The sequence below is a fragment of the Leptonychotes weddellii genome, chromosome 13, assembly GCF_054177405.1.
Source record: "Leptonychotes weddellii isolate Sample4059 chromosome 13, ASM5417740v2, whole genome shotgun sequence".
Taxonomy (NCBI): domain Eukaryota; kingdom Metazoa; phylum Chordata; class Mammalia; order Carnivora; family Phocidae; genus Leptonychotes; species Leptonychotes weddellii.
This window is the reverse complement of record NC_138381.1, coordinates 5,224,957-5,226,821: the sequence shown is the minus strand read 5'-3', so window position 1 is coordinate 5,226,821 and position 1,865 is coordinate 5,224,957.

Here is a 1,865-nt window from a genome sequence, read left to right as displayed (position 1 = left end):
CTGATAATGTAAAGTTTTTGGAATCATTGCTGTTCAAAATAGAATTTAAGTGTCTAATGAAAGATTATATATCGAAAAATGTGTATTGATGAGCATATCATGATGAAAATAGCAAAGAGAATAATTCATTCATCTAACAAATATTTATTTATTGGGCAGCTACTATATCAGGCACACTTCTAAGTGCGGAGGATACAGCAGTGAGCAAACACGCAGAGTCCTTTCTTTGTAGAGCTCAGGCATCTAGCAATGCATATTTCAAAGGTCAGATATCGATCAATGTTATAAAGAAAAATAAAGGAGAGGGGGCGGAGCAAGATGGCGGAGGAGTAGGAGACCTGGATTTCGGCTGGTCTCAGGAATTCAGCTGGTTGGGGATCAAACCATTCTGAACACCTACGAACCCAACAGGAGAGTGAAGAAAAGAATAGCAACAACTCTCTGAACAGAAAAGCGACCACTTTCTGGAAGGTAGGACGCGCGGAGAAGTGAATCCGAGGCGATATTCGGGAGGATAGATGGCGGGGGAGGGGCCTCCATTGGCCGCTTCTGGCAAGTGATAGAGCCGTGGAGCACAAACTTTTAGAAGTCTGCTCCGCTGAGGGACGTCACTGTGGTGGCTAAGCGGGGGATGGAATCCTCGTAGGACAGTGTGGTCTCAGGACCCTCGGGGTCACAGAAAGACCGGGGGTGCCTGAGTGCGGCAGAGCTCCCAGGTATCGGAGCAGGGAAGCCAGCTGCAGAGGCGGAGCCCAGGCGCGGGCTCTCAGCTCGGGGTTGCCATAAACCATGATCCGCAGCACAGTCGGGCCACTGCTCTTCCAGCAGGGACCCAACAAGCAGCAGATCTGGGGAGACTCCCCTTCCTCCTCTGGGAGGAGAGGTGCGGGAGCGCACCGCAGGGATCTGCTGGGTTTGGAGACCACACAGGGTCAGGTGCCAGAGATAGAAACGCTCGGTCACAGGACAGGTGAGTACAGAGTGCGGACCGAGACCGGGGAGACGGAGTGACTGACGGCTTTTCTATGGGGCCTCACTGAGGAGCAGGGCCCTGAGTTCTCGGCTCCTCCAGGGCGGAGATTGGGAGGCGCCATTTTCACTCTCGGCCTCCAAAGCTATACATAAAGCTTACAGGGAACAAAAGCTCCCGAGAGCAAACCGGAGCAGATTACTTAGCCCAGACCCGGCAAGGGCGGGGCAATTCCGCCTCTGGCAAAGACATTTGGGAACCATGGCAACAGGCCCCTCCCCCAGAAGATCAGCAAGAACAGGCAGCCAAGACCACGTTTACCGATCAATGAGAATGGCAGAACTCCAGCGCTAGGGGAATACTGCACATAGAATCCATGGCTTTTTTACCGTGATTCTTGTCTTGCAAAGTTAATTTTTTTTTAACTGTCTTTTTTTTTTTTTGAATTTTTCTTTTTCCCTTTTTGAACCAACATCTTATCAATCCCTTTTTTAAAAAACATTTTTATTTTTCATTTTTAGAGTCATATTCTATCCCTTCATAGTAGTTACCCTTATTTTTGGCATATATATATAAGTTGTTCTCTCTTTAAAATTTTGAGATAGTTTCTTCTAACAGATCAAAATATACCCTAAATCTCTAGTATATGGTTTTTTTCTACTCCCCTGCCTGATCACATTCTCTTCCTTTTTTTTTTCTTTTTTCTTTTTTTAAATCCTCTTCTTTCTTTTTTCAAACAACTTCTTATCAATTCCTTTTATAAAATTTTTTTATAATTTTCATCTTTACAGTCATATTCCATCCCTTCATCATATCAACCCTTATTTTTGTACATATATAAGTTTTTCTTTCTTTAAAATTTTGGGAGACACTTTCTTCTTTTTTTTTTTTTTTA